Below are 21,784 nucleotides of genomic sequence, written 5' to 3'. Positions count from 1 at the left end.
AACCCCTGTTAGCCCTAACCACTTAGAAACCGACTAAGACTGCCACTTGTGTAAGGCAATCCTAGAGAGAATGATCACACTGCTTTTTGAGTTCCTTTAGTAGTATAAAAGCCTGCAAGCTTTTCTTGGAGGTCGTCATTCACCATTTGCCTTTGTTTTGGATGCACAGCCCCAGCATGCCGGTAGATCTCTTCCCGAGATAATAAACACTCTTGCTGATAGCGTGCGTGGATGGTGGTCTTTCGTGGGACTTCTCCAGGACCCTGACATCCAGGACATAGTACCTTTGGTAGCCCCTCCCTGGAATCCCTTAGTGAAATTAGGTTTCTGGAACTTGTTGTCTTTTATGGCTAGCCAAGACCTACCCCACTCTTCTCCTTTCATCCTTCCACGGGAACTAGGGAGGGATAAGAAGCTAAAATAGATGTGCACCTGCTAACCAAATGTCCAAGAAGACTTGGACACTTAAGTCATCAAAATAATCAGTTATGTCAACTGTTGAGCTAGACTTACGGTTCTATGATAAACATGCTTTTTTTCTTCATATGATATTAAACTAATCATCCATATAATCTCCCATTTTAATTTTAGTTTTAGAAAGGGAGGTAGAGTAGATCTCATGTAGTTCAGGTTAGCCTCAAACTCTCTTCATAACTGAGGACAGTCTTGAACCTCTGATCCTCATGCCTCTACTTCTCAGTAGATCAGGTGTGTACCACCAGGCCCTGTTTACATGATGCTAGGGACAGAACTCCAGGCTCTGTGTATGGTAAACAAATGCTCTGCCAACTGAGCTGCACCTCCAGCTCCTTAATGTTCCCTTTGTCTCCTGCCCAGCCCTTCTATTCTATATCTCCTGAGATTTTCATTCATATTTGCAATAACCTGAATAAAAAGCTATCTCTTAGTCCCAAATAGCTATTTCAGCCAGTATCTAGAAGAGCCTATATAAATGGAGGGCCGTGTAGTGCCCTCCCCTTTGACTCCCTAACCCTGGGTAACCTGGACTCCTCCCAACCCCACTTCTTCCTGTTTCAGACAAGACTGAAAAGTTATCCCTGAATATCCCTGAATCAGGGTGGTTTACTCTGGTTCAGAGAAACAAGGCCAAACTGTGTGCCAGAGGTCTCTAATCAAAGTTGGTTAAAACTAGTTTAAAGTGATTCCAAGCAGGTCAAACCCAGCTTCTCTAGATCCAGAAAGCTAGCCTAAACAGGAAATGTGGTTCTTGAAGGAAATAGATCAGGTTCAGCTCAAACTGGCGGATTGAGACTAGATAAACCTGCATCTGTCTGACTCTGTAGATTGGACCTGGTGAGGGCAAAAGCAGTTCTAAAAGGAAGCCAGCAGGGCGTGGGCCCCATGGCTGCCTTATGTTAGAAGTAAAGGGTGTGAAGTAACTTTTACAGAACAAACAGACTCTGAATGGAACTCATTCAAAATCACATCTATCAGGGCGGAACTGCTTTAAACTGCCTCACATCAGCTCTGGTGTCAACAGCAATGCCCCAGCTGAGTAGAACCGGCATGGGCCAGTTTAGACCAGGTGGATCTGGCAGAATTGCCATCTGGCTTCACGAATACTTCAATTATGTATTTATTATGGAGGAAAGACATGGTGAGATTGCTGATGCTATACTACATTATACCTGAGGATGGAACTTGGAACTTCTAACATGCAAAGCACACACTCCGAGCCTCACCCTATGTCTTATCGTCTGCATTTGTTTTCATAAATTATTGAAATAAAAAGTTACCTATCAAGGTGCATTTATAGGAGTCTGGTCTCTGGACATTCCAAGGAGACCAAAATCCATGGGTGTTAATTTCCTTGTATAAAGAAAGTGATACGGTATTTGCATATTTTCATGTGCATCCATATGTAATCCCTAAATTAAGTCTAAATCATACTTAATGAATATCAGTTATGCAGATAGTTGTTATAATCTGTTTAGGGAAGGACAGATCAGTATAGACAACAATTTTTTTTTTTTTTTGGTTTTTCGAGACAGGGTTTCCCTGTAGTTTCTAGAGCCTGTCCTGGAACTAGCTCTTGTAGACCAGGCTGGCCTCGAACTCAGAGATCCGCCTGCCTCTGCCTCCCGAGTGCTGGGATTAAAGGCGTGCGCCACCACCGCCCGGCTAGACAACAATTTTTAAAGGGAGACTTAATTTATCTTTAAGTGTGTGTATGTGTAGTCTGTATTGGAATCTATGCATGTGTGCCCTGGAAGGCCAGAAGAGAGCATCACAGGATCCTTTGGGCTTAGGTGACAGGTGGACAGGTGGTTGTGAACCCCTGATATGGGCGCTGGAAACTGAACGACAGTCCTCAACCACTTTCCAGTCCAGATACACATTACTTACACTATTATTTCATACTGTTGTTGGTTAAATCCATAAAGGTAGAACTCATGGATATAGAATTGTTTCTAGTTGTTTCTCTCTCTGACCTCCCTATAAATTTTTCATCCAAAGTCAGATGTTGGGGCTGAGGCTGGCAAGATGTTTCAGCAGGTAGGACAGTCACTTGCTGCTGAGCTTGACACCTGAGTCTACTCCCTGGGAACCACATGGTGAAAGGGGAGCCATGCCTCCTGAAGATTGTCCTCCAGCCTCCACACGTGCACTATAATGGCCCTATCAATCAATCACTGTTATTATTTTTTTTTTTCACAAGTAGCTCTTAGCTGGGTGAGATGACACATACCATAATCCCAGCACCAAGAAGCTGAGGCAGGAGCTATAGCACGAATAATGAAAACCCAGAGGCAGAAACTGGGGCTCAACCTGAAGATCAGAAAAGCAAAGCAGTCAGACACTGGCTCTTACCTCTACCTCAGTCTGAAATAGAGATTCATGAATCCTCAGAATGAGACTGAGCTAAGACCTGTCTCCTCCCATTTTATATTCCTCTCTTGTGCTGGGATTAAAGGTGTGCAAACCACTCCTCATCCTCTATGGCTAACTAGTGTGGCTACTGGGATTAAAGGTGTGTGTCACCACTGCCTGGTCTGTAAGGCTGATCAGTGGGACTGTTTTACTCTCTGATCTTCAGGCAAGCTTTATTTATTAAAATACAAATGTTATTGAATCTACTTTTAAAAAGCAGCTACTAATTTTAATTGTTTTACATTGGATTGGATTTTTGTATATTGTATACAAATTTTGTATACTGATACAAATTTGAGATTAATCTTGTTAGAACATACTGTACATATATTTCTAACTTTGTTCAAGGTATTATACTTTTACAACTCAATTATCAATGTAATGCAAGTTTCTAGTCTTTGAAAAGTATTATTACCAACTGTTTAGGATAATAAGGAAATGCAGGTTAGTAGTTAATCATCTATTATAATTGAACTTGTAGTCATATTACATATATTTTAAAGATTAAACAAAGACATATTTTAGATAGACAAATCATTTTCAAACACTTCAGAGATCTATAGAATATGGTATTTAAGATATTTTAATAACATAGGTTTTTTTTCTTCTTTTTTTTTAATGACAATGAGACATGTCTGCCCTCGCAGTACCAATCTACTTTAGAGAAGATGATGGACATCAAAGAAACTCCACATGGAGTTTGCTTTCTTTGTGGCAAAAGTAAGCAACTGGGCAAGGAAGTGCCCTTGCCTTGACTGATGACAGTGTGCTGTTCTAATTGGACAAGCAGGACACAAAAGAAAGTGACTGCCAAACATTGTCAAGACAAAGAGGAACAGCCCTTCAGGATATCCTGCTTCACAGAAAAGTCTGTCAGATATACTGGGCCTGTAGGCTAAAGATGGATGTTCCAATGTTGCAGAGGGGAACTTTGGGTTACTGTTTAGGCAGCCAACTATTTTTATCATTTATCACAATTTTCAGAAGTCACTTGTTCACACTTCCTGCTTACTCAGTTAATATTATTTCATTCTTGGGTCTCTGAAGTAGTTGAACACTAGATAGTTATAGTTTTCCTTGTTTACCAGATGTAGAAAGCAAGTTATGATAGAAAGTAAATTAGGTACAAGACTTTGGATTTCCAAGATAGGATAGATATGGATTATTTTCTCTGAATTTGTCAAATGCAAATGGACTAGACATTGTTGATGTATTTATTGCCTGTATATATTATATATAGTCATTGTACTTATTGTATATAGTTTTCTCATATTAGTTATAGCCTTGTTTTTATTTTAGACAAAAAAGGGGAAATATAGTAATATTTCATTTGTATTTTGGTAAATAAAGCTTGCCTGAAGATCAGAAAGTAAAACAGTCACACTAGTTAGCCATATAGGCTGGGCAGTGGTGGTGCACACCTTTAATCCCAGCATTAGAGAGGAATATAAAATGGGAAGAGACAGCTCTCAGCTCAGTCTCATTCTGAGGACTCATGGAAGGAGTCTTCCATTTCGGTCTGAGGTAGAGGTAAATGCCAGGAGCTGGCTGCTTTACTTTTCTGATCTTCGAGTTGAACCCCAATTTCTGTCTCTAGGTTTTTATTACTCATGCTACCGAGGAGGATCACAAGTTCCAGGCCAGTGTGGGCTGAATACTGAGACGCTCTTTGTTTCTCACCTAAAGGCTCCTTAGTGCTTTAGCACATAGCTTTTATGTCCACTGACCTCGAGATTCCTTTTGTCATTAGGATACATATCCCTCAAGTCATTTCTTACACTGTTTACCAGCCCAAGTTTTAATCAACTTGGGAGCAAATTGTTTGCTTAATAGCAATTACCCCTCTCCTCTTAATTATCTAGAGATGATCTTTCTCCAGAGGAAGAAGAGACTGTGTCCATGCGCTGGCTTTCTCAGAGAGTTATTTTTGGGAAACTTTTTCTTTTCATGGGAACAACACAGTTGAATGACTTCATCCAAAGTAATTCATGAGGCGCCAGGCTCTCGAGAGGGCACATTTTCAAGAGGAAGTGATCCCTCAGGGTCTGAGAGGACACTGTGTCCCTGGGCAGAGTCACTGTAAATACATCAGCCACTGCTCAACAGCCTTCCATAATCTCAATACACATGAAGTTCTGATAAAACCCTTTCTTTCTTTCTTTCTTTCTTTCTTTCTTTCTTTCTTTCTCTCTTTCTTTCTTTCTTTCTTCTTCCTCCCTCCCTCTTTCTTCCCTCTTTCTTTCTTTCTTTCTTTCTTTCTTTCTTTCTTTCTTTCTTTCTTTCTTTCTTTCTTTCTTTCTTTCTTCAAAGAGTTTCTGAACCAAATCATCCATTGCAGGGACCTTGGTTGCTCATGTGGAGTCACAAACTTCAAGGCTGATGGCTAGGGTGAAATGAATTCAGAATCATGCTGACCACCTAGGGTTCACAGGTTAGTAATGATACTTTTTTTTATCCAAGAGGCAGAAAGAAAAGATATAGAGACTGGACAAAGTTACAGTATAATCCAATTCAGATTAAAAACCAAAATGGAAAGATAATTCATATGAATCACAATATAAATGTGTATCTTTCCCAAACAGAAAGAAAATATTAAACTTTGTGTTTGAAAACCAGATACCCACCTGTTCTCAAACCAGATCTAATCTGATCCTACGTGTTTAAACAATTCTCTGCAAATACAATTTTTCTTTAGTTGTTTAAACTGGTTGCAATTGAATTAAAATGAGAACTGCCTTTTATGGTCCCAGAGTGACCTTCAGGAAGGTCAGGTCTTGGCCAGACCGAATAAAACACCCACCTCTGCTGGGTGGAATCCCCCTACCCAGCGCAGCCCCATTTCTCAGATAGCAGATTTGCTTCTGACCAGGCTGGGAAAGAGTCCATCTTTTGCATATGAAGCCCCAAGATGTGCCACATACAGTCGAAAGAAAAGTGTATCCTGCTGTTAGGTGGGTGGGCAATAAATGTCAGTTAAATCCAGATGGTTATTGGCATTCTGCTTTTTTCTGATTTCCTGTCTGTTTTCACTATTATTGAAAAAGAAGGTATAACTCTGTAGCGCTATGGATTTGGCATTTATCCACTCAGTTCTATCGTCAACTTAGCACCACCTAGAGTCATTTAGGAAGAGGGGACCTGCAGATAAGAGTGACCTGTGGCCATATCTACAAGAGGTTGTCTTGATAGATGGGAAGGCCAGCCCACTGTGGGCAGCACCATCCCTAGGCTGTATCCCTAGAAATGAAGACAGAAGACACTATAGGTGGAGGGAAAGTAAGAACCTTCAGGGCACCACCTCTTGCCCAGAAGAAATTCTAAAAAAATTTTTCACAGGAAATGAGATGGCAGAGGGACACTTGAAACAATAGTAGGAAGGAAGGAAGAACAGTTGATGCCATAAACATTTAGAAAAATCTAATTCATCTAAAATATATGTGATGGGGGAAGATAGAAGTTACGGTCTTAAGTCAAGTGATCCAGGAAGTGATGTCTAGCACCCTGGCCTTTTGTACTGGTTAGAAGAAACTCAGCAGCTCTCTGAATTTTGGAAGGCTTGTGCATGGACATGCATTCACTATGGGCAGACGCTGTTTTTAGGATCTGACCACCAGATTTGTCAGTAAAACAGCAGATATTAAAAAGTCAGACACCACTACCTACTCCCTATAGAACTCACTTTACTCAAACATTTCTGACAGAGAATGATGTAGCCACGTTGCTTCGTGATTATCCTGCCTCAGCACAGTTCTAAGACTATAAGCATGCTCTACCCTGGCTAAGAGACTCACTTTAAATACAAGTGTGTGTGCACGTGTGCACACGTGTACACATATATACCATGGTGTGTCTACACGTGTGGATTAGAGAACAACTTTCAGAGATTACTTCTCACCTTCCACTGTGTTGAAGCAGGGTTCCTCTTCACTGAGTACTCTGGGCTGGCTGACCTGGAAGCTTCTGACTGATTGTCCTGTCCCCATCTCCCATTTCACTGAAGGAGTATTGGGATTACAGACGCTTGCCATCACATCCGTCTTACACAGGCTCCAGGGATCCAACTCAAGGCATCAGACTTGCATGGGCATGCTTATACCAGCTCCAGCAACCTCCCAGGTTTGGATATGTAGTTGTTGATTGACAATATTTTTCTTTTAGCACTGGACATAGAACTCTGAATTGACAGATCTTCCTTTCAACACATGAAAACTGTTGTTCTATCTTCTTTCTGCTTCCAAGGTTTGCTGTTTAAAAAAAAAAACTACAGGCATTGGAGTTATGGCTTTTCTGTGTGAAATGAGCCAGTTGGTTACTTTTAGAAATATTTTGGTTTTGTCTTTCATCAGTTTTATTTCTAATGTGTGATTCATTTGATTTTATTCAGTTTTAGATTTGTCGAGCATCTTCAACTTCCCTGTTCACTTTTTGTGGCTTATATTTCTTTTCCCATTCAACACCTGCCCACTTTTTCTCCAGCAGTTTAATAACATAAATATTTGATACTTTGATTTTCCCCCCATGGGTCTCTGAGGCTCTGTTTTTAAGTTTTCTTTTATTGTTCGGATTAGATCGTTTCTACATTTTCTTTCTTCTATTTTTGTTTTTGTTTTGGTTTTTCGAGACAGTGTTTCACTGTAGCTTTGGAGCCTGTTCTGGAACTCGCTCTTTTAGACCAGGCTGGCCTCAAACTCACAGAGATCCACCTGCCTCCACCTCCTGAGTGCTGGGATTAAAGGCATGCACCATCACCGCCTGGCTCATTGCTGTATTTTCTAGTGATATATCTTCAGCTTCATTTGCACTCAATTAACTGTGTGTGTATGTATGTGCACATGAGCGTGTATGCATGCATGTGTATGTGTGAGTAGTGTGGGGTGTGTGTGTGTGTGTGTGTGTCCACGTGGAGGCCAGAGGTCAATGTAAGGTATCTTCCTCCAACACTCTTCACTTTGTTGTTAGAGATTGGGTCTCTCACTGAACCCAGAGCTCACCATGTTTACACCCTGTGAGCCTAAGGAGCTGGTGCTGGGATTATAGGTACACAATGCTGCACCCACCTGTTTGTTTACCATTTAAACGACTTTTCATTCAGTAATTTTCATCATAGTTTTCCTATCCCCCAAGCCCTTCCAGAGCCTTCCCACCTCCTACCCACTCAACCTCATGCTTTCCCTCTCTCAAATAAAACTAAACAAAACCCCGAAGTAAAACATCCAAACAAACAATGAGGCCAAAATACCCAATCAGAGCAAAACAAGACAAGAATCACAAAGATGATAACATGGAGTCATTTTGTGTTGGCCAGCTGTTTCTGGGCATGGCCCCTTCCCTGGATGGTGACAGTGTCTGTCACCCCACTGGAGAAAACTGTTCTTTCCTCTCCCAATAGGTATTAATTGCAAGTGGCTTCTTGTTTAGGGATGGGACTTTTGTATCCTTTTTATCCATGCTGAGATGTTGTCTAGTTTAACCTGAGTCAGTCTTGTGCTGCACCCCACTTTTTACAAGGTGCTGGGTCACACTTGAATCCTCATGCCTGCTGAGCAAGCACTGAGTAACTGAAGCACCTCCACTCATCAGTAAAATTTTAAGTTAGTGTGACTTTGTAATTCTAAATTTTTCCAGTTAGTTTGTCTTTAAATCTTCCTTTTTTGTTGCTGTCTTTTATTAGAATGTTGTGTCTGGCATATTCCCCTTTATTTCGGGCAACATGGTCATTCTCACTGCTTTCAGATGTTTTACCTGATAATCCTCACATCTGTATGTACTACATACATCTGGGCTTCTCTCCATTACCATGTCAGGACCTTAATGGTTGCTTATATGCTGAATAATTTTGAATTATATTGTTGTGGCTTATTTAATTTAATTTTTATCTTGTTTCCCCCCTCTGTGGATAATGTATGTTTGTGTGTGTATGTGTGTGTGTGTGTGTGTGTGTGTGTGTTCCTGTGGAATGCAGGTGTATACATGCGTGATCATCACTATGGCAAATAAGAAGCAGAGAGAGGCAGGCAGGAAGGTGTGGGACAAGATGTACCAGGCATAGACATGCTTCCAAAGACTTATTTCCTCTAACAAAACCCAATCTCCTAATACCCCATTCAGTATGAACTCATCAATGGATTAATCTGTCAGGGATGTTAGAACCCTCGGGATCTAGTTACCTCTCAAAAATTAGGTAAATTAGCTGTGGGCTAAGCCTTTAGCACATGAGCCTTGAAGGAGGAGGAGGAGGGAGACCACTCTGGTTGAATGGAACTTTGATTTATTTTCTTCCCCAAACTCTACAGTCTGTCTTGTTGCGCATGACCACTTTATTCATTCCTTCAGAGTTTATAATGGCGTTGGTTATCCTTTCTGATGCCATCTCTTCGGGAATTGTGCTCTCTTTTTGCTTTTGATTTCTGTTTTGTCTTTGAGACAGTGCCTCATTGTGTTGCCCAGGTTGACCTCCAAATCCTGGGCTCACGAGATCTCCTTGCCGCAGCTTCCTGAGTAGCTAGGGCCACAGGCACTAACCACCGTACCTGGCCTCCTTATGTTTTGTAAAGCACTGGTGAGCCACTTCAGGGAGTATAGGTACTTGCTGCTAAGCCTGATGACCTGATGACCCCCCAAGACCCACATGACAGGAGTGACTTGATTGGGGAAAATTTTTCTCTGTCCTCTTCACCCATGCACATTCATGCAGATGTAAAATAAATAATACAATACATATGATAAATAAATTAGTCATTCAGTATGTGGGAAATGATCTTCATTTATCTAAAGGATAAACTCTCCTCCTCCAGAGTTTCACTTAGAAAATTCTAGGGACACCAATAGCTTATTCTTATAGCCTGAAATGACTGGGTACTCCATGTAGAGGGGAAACTAACTGATTTTTCTATGACTAACTAGACCTAGGGCCTGACTGCTTGTCACTCAAAAAGCAACAGTTGGAAGCAAAGAGTCAGTGGGAAGGAGATCAGACTCATCTGAGAGCCAGCATCCTGAGATGAAAGGGCTGTTGTCCTCCAAAGTCCATCTCTCTGAACTTATTTACAGAACAGTGTGTGAATGGGGGGTATATGTGGGCACACATGCACGTGTGCATGCTCATGTACACACGGAAGCCAAAGGAAGAGACTGAGAGTCGGCCCTACCACCCTTTGTCTTTCAGACGTGGTCTCTATCCCAACCTGGAGCGAGGCCAGGAAGGCCCAGCGATCCTCCTGTCTCTGTCGCCCACAGTACTGGGGTTAGAACCGTGCGCATGGCCACACATAGCTTTGTGCATGAATGCTGGAGTTTTGAACTCAGGTCCTCAGGCTTATGCAGTCATTACTCTTACTCTCTGAAGTAGCTCTCCAATCCCTAACGAGGTTTCTATAAGGAGGGAAAGAGGTGCAGTAAGACTTCATGTTGAATATTTGTCTTTATTGCCCAGGGCACGAGCGTCTTTTTTATTCCTGTTGTGGGAGCATCTTAATCCAACATCCTCCTGGGACTAATTCCTGGATCTTCTTTAGCAGCCGTGGTACTCTTCTTCAAGTTAAACCTTACAGCAGTTTACATATGTTGTGTTAGTTAATGCACAGGCTTAACAAATAAGGAAGAGATAGGACATGAAGCTCTCCAGGTGTTCTGGGTTCTGTAAATCAAAACAGATTACTCAGCAGCTCCCGTCTTGGTAATTATATTACAAGGGCGTGTTAGCCTAAGAATGGGGAGCAAAGGGAAGGGATGGATCGTGCAGGGGTGACTCTCACCAAGGATCTTCCTATCAGAAAGTATGTGGACTTGGGGATAAGCAGCTCTCCCACTCTGCCTACAGCAGCCGAGCATGCTGCAGTGTATTCATTTCTGGTACCATCTACCCTGAGTCAACATCAGACCCCAGCAATAAGGTTTGGTTTCACAAGACTGTCTCCACTTCCCGTGCCAATCACAAGTCTGAGTAGCTGTAGATCAGGCTTTCCGTAACTGCCTTCCACAGGTTCAACAGTGTTCTAAGGTGGCTTTCAGGACGTGGAGAAATGTTGTATTAAGTTTGCAATCTCACTGGACAGGGTATATACAACAGCCAGGTCAAGAGAAACAGAGGCTCCTGCCCATGGAAACAGGGATGCACCATCTTCCTGGCCTGAGAATTCAGTCACCAACTCGGAATCTCATTGAATCTGTTGTTCAAGGCCTTGTCTGAGCTCACTCAGCCTCTCTATCTTTCCACTTCATTCCTAGAAGTTTTCAGGAAGGCTAAAAGTTCCAGCCTTCAAATCATTGGGCCTTATTAGTGACCATCCCAACCTCCGGCTATCTAGGGGCCCTTCCTAAAATCCCATTAGTCTAAACTTGAGTGTGTAAAAGAGGCCAACTACAGATAACAAAGAACACCACTACTCCTCAGGGATTTCCCAAGATTTTATGTGCGTTGTGCCTGAAACCAAGAGCAAAACCCAAATGTTACCCACGTCATCCTGTTTCATTAGACTCTTCCCAGGTGCACACCGGTAACCACAGATCTGGGGTGGCAAAGACCAGAAGATCTTCGTGGCTCCATGGCCAGTCTATAAATCAACAAGTGTCAGATTTAAGAAGAAACTGTCTTAAAAGCAGGTAGAGAGCAATTACAGAAGCCAGCCAATAGCAACTGCCAGGGCACACATGGACGGGCACACACCCAAGTCAAAGCAGAGTTGCCTGCCTGTGCTGATGGCCCACAGGAGCAAGGTGAAACCAAACCTTTCATCTGCTCTTTGAGGAATGGGAGAGATAACAGCATTCTTTGTGGATTAATACTTTCGAGAAGAGTGGCATGCAGTCACCCCATGTCCAACAGTTGGCTGTGTGTGCTGTTGAACTGTCCCCCTGCTGCCATGGTCAGAGGACAGTGACTTTGAAATGAGGAATTCTCTTCCGGCCCTTTGCTCACTGTAAACAGAGCCGCTTGGCTCACCAGAACGCTTATTCTAGTCTGTGGACTAGAGTCTGGACTGATTTTAGTGCTGACAAAAGCCAACCAAACCAATCAACAAATGAAAACCCAACTGTGATTTCCAGTTAAAACTCTGTGCTTTGCGCGTGATCTAGACACTGACTCCAGATGAGATGATGGGTGGCTGTAGAGAATGAAGGAGAAAATGGTCACAGGAGGACGGCATGTGCGGCCTTGGCAGGAGATGAGGATGGGGCCTCGCACAGAGCATGTGTCCCCTGCCAGCTGCCACAGGCCCTGGGTCTGTGGTTTTGGCCCTGTCCTCTTCCACTTATGCCTCCACTCCTTAGAGCCTGGTGAGTTCCCCTAAGCACCCCTTTGGTGTTACTTAGGCCTTTAGCTGGGGTATTTAGCTATCACAGCAGCAATGACTTTTGGAACAATTGGATTGCCAGATTTTATTTACAAAGATTGTCATATTTTATTGTAACAACAGCTGTTAAGAGTCATAGTGTTGAGTAATAAATTCCAATCTCAGTAATTTAATACAATAAAAGAACCAACAGAGGTTGAGGGTTCCAGGCTCCTCCCAGGCCTCTGAGACTCAGGCTAGACAAGGCGCACACAATCCTGTCTCCACTGGGAGCGGACATCATAAACTGTACACTGATTTCATTGTATATTGATCAACATTTTTTGAATAAAAAAACCAAAGAAACCACATTACTGGTCCAAAGCACATCACATGACTGCCTTTAAGCTCAAGGGGACAGGAAGGTGAAATCCTCTCTTGTCACTGAGGAGGAAGTGGGGAGCCTCTGTAAACTGACCGTATCCAAACAACAAGAGACACTCTTGCCACTTGAGAGCTGGAAAAAGAAGCAAATTCTCAGATTCTATAAAGTCGCTTTTTCCAAAAGCTTGAAAAGTGAGTGGAGCAAGGATGACAGGCACGTGTTCTCTTGCACACTCACAGCTGGCAAGGATCACAGACATGCGTTCTCTTGCACAAACACAGCACAGCAAGGGTCACAGGCACAGGTTCTCCTAGCACACACCCATGTCTTGCATGACTCGGCACCTCCTCTTCACAAACCCTTCCACAGAGACGCCTTTATTAGCTTCCCGGGAACTCCAGATGCTGACAAGGACTAGTCTGACCTCCCAATCAAAGTTAATTTTGTGAGAATGTGTTTCCCTCCTCCTCTTGCAACAACCTGCAGGAAGGAAGGAAGCGTGGAAGGAGGCGGGCACCCTTTGACCTGCCCACAACATCTGATTACAGATTATCGGGGTGGTGTGTGGTTTTCCCCCTACTCGGTGTATTTTCTATCCACAAGACCAGGTCAGGAAACATTTGTATCTTAATCGCCACATTTGTTCTTGCTTGTGTTTGCTCTCTGCTTATCCCAGACCCTTTGTTTATCCTTAAGAAAGATCTTGTGACAACCCAAGTACTGCAATATAGCTAAGCACACCATGGACAGATGCAGCGGGGCTCCTGAGAACGCTCAGCAGGAAGGTCGAGGGCTTGAGAGTCTGTTCCCACGTCTCCACTGGAGCAAAGTTGGCAGTGAGTTAGACCCAGCCTTTTCAGAAGAACGTTCTGGAGCTCAGCAAGGTTAAGTGTCTGCTCAAGGTCACATGGTTAGAGCCCAGATTAACCCCAGCTGTTATCACTAGCCACCACCACCCCCAATCCAACTTTGTTTTTCTGTCTCTTCAGCTTGGCAGTCTTGCATCTATCCTTCCACTCCTAGGAACCTGTCCTGGTACCCACCAGACAAAGCAGGGGGCTCCACCTTCTCTAACAGCATCCACAAACCGGGAGAAGTTTTATTGCTTGCAGCAGATAAGAGCAGTGGGGTTATTTCCTCTCAATGTGGGAATTCATTGAAGAGCTTGTATGTACAGAAAGGTGCATGTAGGGGCAAGCACCTTCCTGAGCATGCTCAGTATAGGGAATATATCACTGTTCTAAATGGGAGGGCATTGGGTATTTTCTAAAGGTTAAAAGAGCGCATGTTCAGAAGGAGGAGATGGCAGACCTGGGTGCTTTTGGCCACAGAGTGTAGTATAAAGAACATAGTTTACTCTAGGTGGCCTGCAGGAATGAGTCAGAGTGACTTGGTGACCTTGGCTGGTTCCTCGCGCAGGTGTGTTCACAGTCTTTTAAAGGGACAGCAGCTTTCTTTGTGAAAGTCTGACCGTTTGCCAGGAGAGATGCCCGTGCTAGGTAGCTAACAGCTTGCTGACCAACAGAGGCAGAATAGGTGCCACTTGTTGTGAAGGGGGACATGGGGTGAGATGATACACAAGTAGCTCAGTTGCCGGACTCCAGGCTTTAAGGAAAAATGTTTCTTGGGCCTCAAAACTCTTCATGAGGGCTGGAGGGATGGCTCAGTGGTTAAGAGCATTGGCTGTTCTTCCAGAGGACTCCGGTTCAATTCCCAGCACCTACATGACAGCTAACAACTGTCTATAACTCCAGTTTCTGGGGATCTGATACCTTCACACCAATCCACATAAAATAAAGTTAAATAAATTATTTTAAAAAAAAAAAAAAAACCTCTTCATGAACACACCCAGAAGCTTGGGGAACAGGCTTTCCGAGTTCTGGAAAGACCCATAAGGAATGGCAGAAACTGTAGGTGCATGCTACTTGGCTGGGACTCGGGACAAACCTGGATGTTTGTGGGGAGTGGGGAACAAGGCCTATTGATGCTTTTTATTTTACTCCCAAAGAAGGAAAATAAATAACTTGATTAGATGAAGTATCCTTTACATGAGGCTAAAAATACCCAGATTTAGCTGGGCAGTAGTGGTGCACTCCTTTAAGACCAGCATTCAGGAGGCAAAGACAGGCAGATCTCTGAGTTCAAGACCAAGCTAATCTAGAGAGTGAGTTCCAAGACAGCCAGGCCTACACAGAGAAACCCTGTCTTGAAAACACACACACACACACACACACACACACACACACACACACACACACACACACCAAAACAAACAAACAAACAAACAAACAAACAAGTTTAATGTATATGATATGTATTTATTTGTTTTGGTTTGGGGCAGTTATTTGTTTTTCAAGACAGAGTTTCTCTGTGTAGCCTTGGCTGTCGTGGAACCCACTTTGTAGACCAGGCTGGCCTCAAACTCAGAGATCTGCCTGTCTGTGCCTCCTGAGTGCAGGCATGTGCCACCATCGCCTGGCATGTATAATATTTAAATTTAAGATTTTTTTTTTTAGCAACAGAGTATTACTACAAATATCTGTGACCTTAGGACTTAGAAAGCTACAAGAGGATTACCTCGAATTCAAGGCTAGCCTAGACTACATAAAGAATAAGAGAAAAACTCCTCTCTTACCTCTAGGATTCCATGAGCATAAACAGAAAAGATGGTCTAGGAAGAAGCTGGCCTTGTGCACGGTCTTGTGGTTTGGGACTGGCATCCAATTCAAGGGAAATATGGGAGCTGCTCAGAGTCAGTCCTCAACAGGAGCTCTGTGACTCTCCCCAGAAATCAGCAAGCATGGGAGCTTGGTCCATGACCAAGATGTGGGCTGTGGGGACCTTGTCCTGCAACCCTGATGTGCCACTGTGGGTATATGGCAATCCTCCACACTGTGGTGAATGAAAGACGTGATTTCAAATGCAGCTTGAAATGGTTTTTGAAAAAAGAGAAGCCACATACTTCTTTGTGCATGTCATGTTTTCCCAGATGGCTCCACAATGAGCCATGTAATTTCCCTCTTGCATTTTCTGAGCCAGTGGTAGATCTGGGAGCTGGAAAAGGCTTTGGAAGATGTGTGAGCGGCTTCTTTTTCTTCCAACAGGTGTTGTTGGGCTTCCCGTTGTACCAGTGGGACAACCACAGCTGGAGTGGGCATGTTTTCCTATGATGGGTGGCCAGGGACTGATGCTGACACAGGTTTCAGGACTCCACTGTCTAACGCCAAACTGCTACTTAATAAACAATGACTTCCCAGCTTCATGGACAGAGCCATAGACAGGAAATATTAAAGGGTGAGAAAGAACAGAGGGGCCTGGGGGAACAGTTTGTCAACGGCCTGCACGAGGACCATTGCAACACTCATGCAAAAGCCAGGTGTGGTGACGCACATTTATAAACTCAGTGCTCGGGAGGCAGAGACAGGTGGATCCCTGGGGTTCACTGGCTAGCCACACTAGCCTAATTGGTGAGCTCCAGGTCCCAGTGAGACACTTTCTCTCAAAAACCAAGATGGGGAAAAAGGCAGTTCAGCAGTTAAGAGCACAGGCTGCTCTTCTAGAGGACTTGGGTTTGATCCCCAGCAACCACATGGTGCCTCATAACTGTTTACGACGCCAGCCTCAGAGGACCTAACACCCTCTTCAGGCCTCTGTGGGCACCAGGCACACACGTGGTACACAGACATATGTGCAGGCAAAACACCTGTATGCATAAATAAAATAAGATAAAATTAAATTAAAATTAAAAAGACCAAGGTGGATGGCTCCTGAGAAATAGCCCCAAGGTTAATTGCCATCTCTGCATGCATGCATACACATGTGCAAGTGCACATATATAAACATAAACACATACATGCACACAAAAAAATTAAAATTTACACCGGGGCAGTCAAGTCTAGTGAGGTGTCACCGGCGGTCACAGTAGATGGTCTTTGAAAGCAAGGCAGGGTGGAGGAGGTTGAGGCAAAGTGAAGTCATCAACTCAGACTCCACTCGTCTTCCTGGGCTGCAGTGACTTGGTTTCCTCATAAACTGCAGCTGACCGGTGCCCGTTGGCTTTGCTGCATCTCCCAGGCTTGACTAAACAGCACCCCTTCAACAAGAAAGCCAGCTTGCTACAGAAGAGTAGCCAATGAGGCCGAAGAGATAGTGATTTCCGGCAATGGCAGCTGATTAGCTTAAACACAGCCATTGCTTGCTGGTGGAGCTTCGTCACCCCTCTGGCTGTCTTGGGGGTTGGCAATATTGGCCACAGGAGGTAGAAGAGGCATTGTGTGCAATGGGTGAAGGACAAGACCTTATTAGGAGAGTCTTCCAGGAAGGAGGGAACGCAAACAACATTCCTTTATAATGATGAATTTGTTTTATTTCGCTTTGAGTATGTTCATTACAAGAGAATTGTGGAACGACTTTTTGCACTACTTTGAATATATATATATATAAAATAACAAAAAGGGGGCCTAGTGCCATTCCCACTGGGATTTCATTTGTCTGAAAATGATACAACGTTCAGAAATGGTCATAAGCATCACTGGCATGGAATGGGCTAGCACAGTATAGCTTTCTCCGTTATTTAAAACCATATTCGTCTCTATTTGTTGACTAGCAGCTACCACTTCTCTGGAAGGCTCTGTAATTCATCGTCTGGGACAGCAGGAGCTTTGGGCCCATGCCCAGCCTGCAGTTCCTATTGGTTCTGATGGAACAAGGTCCTAGCCATTGTGGTTATCTCGTGGTTATTAATCTGATAGCTGCATCCCAGTCATCCCAGCTAACCCCCTGCCCCACATCCCTCATTTTCCTCTCTTGTATTCTGAGCTGTGGATACACCAGGCTGCCTCTGCCTCCCGCTGGTCCTTTCTAAGTGACTTTCTTTCTAGAACAAGCTTGCCAGGTCTGTCCCCTCTTACTTGGGTCACTTGACTCATCTTCTCTCTTCCTGCTTCCCTCTAGCACTGCTACTCTCAGTGAGAAGCAACTGCAGAGGGAAGGCTGCCTCCTGGCTGGAAGAGGGAAAAGGAGACATAGTCCGAATGTTTGGAATTCCAGAAGTCGTGCAGTACCAGGTAAGGCCACTTCGCTATCTCTGCTGACAGGATGTGGCCAAGAGAGGAAGAGAGGGCGATAGAAATAGAAAGGGCAGAGCACGATAACTCGAGGTGTGCATGAGGCCTCTGGGACAGTTCATGGGCATCCCCGACAGTCCCTGACAGTCCATCCAAATACCTCGACTCCCATGACTCCAGAGACTCTGGCTGCAGACAAATTAGTCTCTGGTCTGTCATGTAGTCATGTTACAGGTCAAGTTGCAGCCAGCCATAGGCAAGGACACAGAGTCAGTACCGGCACGGAGTCAGTTACTATCCCAGATCCCTGGAAGAAGAAGAGAAAAAGAAGCAAGTTAAGGAGGCAAGCAGGACAGAAAATTTATCCAAAAATACTTAAATTTGATTTGTAGTAGTTTATTTTTAATTGCACCCTTTCTTTATCTTAGGGGAACACACGATACCATAGAGTGTTTATGGAAGGCAGAGGACAACCTTGCTTCAGTCAGTGATAGCCTTCCACCATGTAGGTATTGGGGATTGAACTCACGCCTTCAGGCTTGGTGGCAAGCACCTTTACCTGCTGAACTATCTTGCTGGCCCCCAAGAAATGATTTTAAACAGTAAGTTTATCAGCACTTTAGGAGGCTTTGTTGTTGTTTTTATTGACCCTGACAACATTTCTGACCAAGGCAACTTTGAGAAGGAGGACTTTATTTAGCCTCAATGTGCCAATGTTCTGTCTTCCTCTCCTCTAGACTTATAGCTCAGAGCCCCAGCTAAAGGAACATGCCACCCACATGTGGTCATCCAGGTTGGGTTTTCCTACCTTAATCAAACCCTTCACAGACACAGTAACGGGGTATCTCCTAGGTGATTCTTAATTCTGTCAGGCAGACGAGTTCAGCCTTCAAGCCATGCCTCCTTGTTTGCTGAGCCCAAGCTTGTCTTGCCTTTACAACGCAGGTAAGTTTCCAAGCATGACGATGAAAAGAACTTCACAAGAACCGAGAGGGAGCCTAGTGACTCAGCAGGAGGCTGAAATGAGAGGCTTGGGTGTCTCCTTTCTTTCCACCTTGAAATGCTAGCAGCTAACCACCATTTCTGTCCCTGCTGGGACACAGCCCCTGAAGTACCCACTCGTGCTTGTTCAGAATTGGGAAGTGTGGCCTCAAGAAACATTCTACTGGTAAAAGGATTTACAGCCACACAATAATACTTGGTGGGAAAAGGGAAGCTTACTACTTTAGTATAAATTTTTAAAGTGCTCGTATGCAAAGATCTCAACTTATAACAATGGGGGTTTGTTTTAAAGATATATTTTTGTTTGTGTGTCTGCCGGTATGAATGGTTGCCATGTGTGTGCAGAGCCCACAGAGGCCAGAAGAGGTTATCAGATCCCCTGGAGCTGGAGTCACACACAGATGGTTGTGACCTGCCTAATACGGGTGCTGGCAACTGAGCTCTAGCCTCTGGGACAGCAGTAAGCGCTCTCTTTTAAGTGTTAAACCATCTCCCCAGCTTAATGACTAATTTTGGCTGAATAAAGAGAACTTCTGTGACAAAAGCAAAATGCCTTCAGAATGCCGAAAACTTTTTCTTTTCTTTTTTGGTGTTTTGAGACAGGGTTTCTCTGTGTAGCTTTAGAGCCTGTCCTGGAACTGTAAACTAGGCTGACCTTGAACTCACAGAGATCCACCTGCCTCTGCCTTCCGAGGGCTGGGATTAAAGGTGTGTGCTGCCACCACCTGGATGAATATTTTTAAAAGATTTATTTATTTACTATGTATACAGTGTTCTGTCTGCATGTATGCCTGCATGCCAGAAGAGGGCACCAGATCTCATTGTAGATGGTTGTGAGCCATTATGTGGTTACTGGGAATTAAACTCGGCCTCTGGAAAAGCAGGCAGTGCTCTTAACCTCTAAACTTTTTAAGTGGATCAGGATCAATCCCCGAGAGACAGCCTAGGTCAAGTGAGCCTGGTCACTAACAATGCACTTTGGTTATGTGACATGTTAACATTAGAGGGAGAGGGGACAGAAGGGGGAGGGACAGGAGGGTATTATTTATTCTCCTTTTTATCTTTGCAGGTTTAAGCCCAACATGTCTTCAAAAGTAAAGCCATAAAGAAACCCATGTCCTTTCCTCCTGTGCTGTTCCTGCCACATCCTGTTTAGTAAATAGCCTTTGTCCTTTAAGAATTCTTTATTTCTGTTGGTGCTGGGGATAGACCCAGGGCTCATGCATGCCTGGTAGACATTCTGCCCTCCACTACACCCCAAGCCGTGCTTGCACTCTTTGTTTTAAGATAGTATCTCACTATGTTGCCCAGGTTGGATTCGAACTTTCAATACCCCCTCTTTAGCCTCTTGGCACCTGGGATTATAGGCTTGCACGACTAACCTTGGCTATGTCGTCTTTGTTGTTTGAAACATAATTTCATGCATCTCGGGTTAGCTGCAAACTGGATAGGAGGTTAAGGATGACCTTGAGTCCTGCCCCACCCCCATCATCCTGCCGCCACCACTGGAATACTGGGACTGCGGGGGGGGGGGGCGGGGGGGGGGCGCCTCACCTGCCAATCAGTTTTAAATGGATGGAATGAGTTAGAGTTTGGAGATCTGTCTGATTCACTGGATCTGGACCAGGATTCTTCGAGCCACACTGCAACACCAGGTGCCTCTCATCAGAATGTGTTTGTTTGAACCAGTTGGACGCAGTCCGTCCCAGCTGTACCCAGGTGCCAGGCACTCAAAATTGGTTCTCCTTCTTTGGCCTCATCTCTTGTGCTTCCCAGCTCCCTTCCTTCCTTCCTTCCTTCCTTCCTTCCTTCCTTCCTTCCTTCCTTTCTTTCTTTCTTTTTCTTGGAGGGGTATCTTTCTGTTCCCACAAAGCATACCATACCACACCTACCCCTTGATGCGGCCTGGCTCTAAGGTAGAGTGCCTGCATTCTGCTGCCACCCACCTTTACACACAGGTACACCTGCCCTTTCCCAAACACCCCCTGCAGGCAAGCTTTTGTGGCAGCCATAAGCAAACATGCTGATTCACATCAAGGGAGAGCAACTCCTGTGCCCGGATGTCTCTTCAATTGTTTAAGGTCATCCTGCCCTCTCTGGGAAAAGAGGGACGTTTTCTCTTTCTTGCTTACTTCTCCCAGCTCTAGACACGTGGATTGAATTTAAACATTTTATCTTTGTGCATGGACTCAAGGAATTGGCAGCGGGAGCAACAAGATGGCTTAGCAGGCAAAGGCGCTTGCGGGCAAGCCCGAGGACTTTAGATCAAGAAGGCATGCTGAGTTGTTCTGGTTCTCAGGGAGTTTCTTTCTTAGGGATGTCCTCTAACCCTGGAAGCCAGAAAGAAGGGCTTCACTGAAAACCAACCTTAACCCCGTGGTTGCAACCAGAATGGCTGTTCTTCAATACTCAAGGATGTCCATAAAGCTCCCACAAACTGACTTTCAGGCTCTGGTTCTGTCTTCCTCTCAGCGCTCCCACTGACGACCATGACCAGCCTGGGAGCCCTCTAAGTTCCTCGATCACCACTCTCCAGTCTCTAACCAGCCCTCCAGCCTCTGTCCAGACCGTCCTCCCCTCTCCTGCCTCTTCTGGTGTATGTCTCCTCTCGAGGTTTCCAGGGGTCCGGCAGCATCACGGATTTAAAGAGCCCCTCAGCCCCTGGGAGGTGGGGTGGGTCAGGGCCGGATCTCCCCTATGCGGCCGCCAGGGGGCGGCAGGGGAGGCTGGAGGTGACAGCGGGAGGCCGCGCGGGAGGGCAGGGCGCACGGACCGCGCTCTCCGCCCGCAGACTCTGCGCCTGAATCGTGCGCGCTGGGCACTCGCTTGCCGCCCGCGCACCCGACTCACTGGGGCGCTGCGGGAGCCCGTGCGGGGCGAGCGGCCGTCCATGCGGCGGCGCTCGGGAAGCACGCGGAGCTGAGGAGGCTGACGCTCCGGACTAGCTCCAGGTGAGCAGATCGCGCAGCCAGGCCCGCCGTTCGCCGGAGCCCGGGGCAGCCACACAACCTGGCACGCGTGGGTCTGTTGGGGCCCATGGTCGCTCGGGACGTTGTACCTGCTTCTTCCCTTCTCTTTCCTTCCTCTTTTCCTTCCTTCCCCACTTCCCCTTCTTCTTCCTTTTCCCTTTCTCTTCTGTTTCCTCTTCTTCTCTTTCCCTTCCTCTT

At 44.9% G+C, this 21,784-nt stretch overlaps 1 protein-coding gene across 1 annotated transcript in view; it reads left to right on the top strand.

Annotated features, from left to right (window-relative positions):
* The first annotated feature begins 21,460 nt into the window (after nucleotides 1-21,460).
* Nucleotides 21,461-21,784, top strand: part of Thsd4 (thrombospondin type 1 domain containing 4) — a 573,246-nt gene continuing 572,922 nt past the window's right edge. Inside the window, exon 1 of the mRNA XM_038322684.1 lies at nucleotides 21,461-21,568. The gene's annotated coding sequence lies outside the window, so the exon portion shown is untranslated. The remainder of the gene's footprint in view (nucleotides 21,569-21,784) is intronic.

The sequence above is a fragment of the Arvicola amphibius genome, chromosome 3 (assembly GCF_903992535.2).
Source record: "Arvicola amphibius chromosome 3, mArvAmp1.2, whole genome shotgun sequence".
In the NCBI taxonomy this organism is placed as follows: Eukaryota; Metazoa; Chordata; class Mammalia; order Rodentia; family Cricetidae; genus Arvicola; species Arvicola amphibius.
The sequence above is the reverse complement of the archived record's forward strand: the minus strand, read 5'-3'. Positions and strand labels throughout refer to the sequence as shown.